Genomic DNA, 549 nt, shown 5'->3' on the forward strand with positions numbered 1-549 from the left:
GATGCTCTCAAACTCACAGAGATACGCCCACCTCTGCCACCCAAATCATGAGATTAACAAACGCATGCACCAATATGCCTGGCCTTACACATAAATTTTTATAGAGAAAGGGCATCATTGTGATCAGGTTTTTGTTTTGGTTTCTTTGTAAAACTTTTCTGGTACTAGATATTGAACCTAGGGCCTTGTGTATGCTAGGCAAACAAATCCCAAATCCTTTTTACTTTGGTACAGGTTTTGCTAAATTGCCCAAGTTGGCTCTGAACTCATCATTACAGATCAGCCTAGGCTCAATCTTTCAACACTCCTGCTTCAGCTTCCAAGTAGCTGGCATTTTAGGAGCATGCTATTATACCTGCTGTCAATAGATTTTTATAGGCCTCTGTGACTAAAGGAAAGTCTAGAATCACTATCATGAGTCTTTTGTGACCAAACACTAGCTACTTATTCTGATACACAAAAGCCCTCTCCCATCCAGCTTGCTGGCTGCCTTCACTTCCTCATGAACTTTAATTTAGTGTTGCCAAAAGGGCTCACTATTCTTTCTGG

The 549-nt window shown here is 41.0% G+C and overlaps 1 protein-coding gene across 1 annotated transcript in view; it reads right to left on the bottom strand.

Annotated features, from left to right (window-relative positions):
- The window catches only part of Bsdc1 (BSD domain containing 1), a 26,719-nt gene that overhangs the window by 16,984 nt on the left and 9,186 nt on the right, over positions 1-549 (bottom strand). The window lies entirely within an intron of this gene.

The sequence above is a fragment of the Microtus ochrogaster genome, chromosome 10 (assembly GCF_000317375.1).
Source record: "Microtus ochrogaster isolate Prairie Vole_2 chromosome 10, MicOch1.0, whole genome shotgun sequence".
Classification (NCBI taxonomy): Eukaryota; Metazoa; Chordata; class Mammalia; order Rodentia; family Cricetidae; genus Microtus; species Microtus ochrogaster.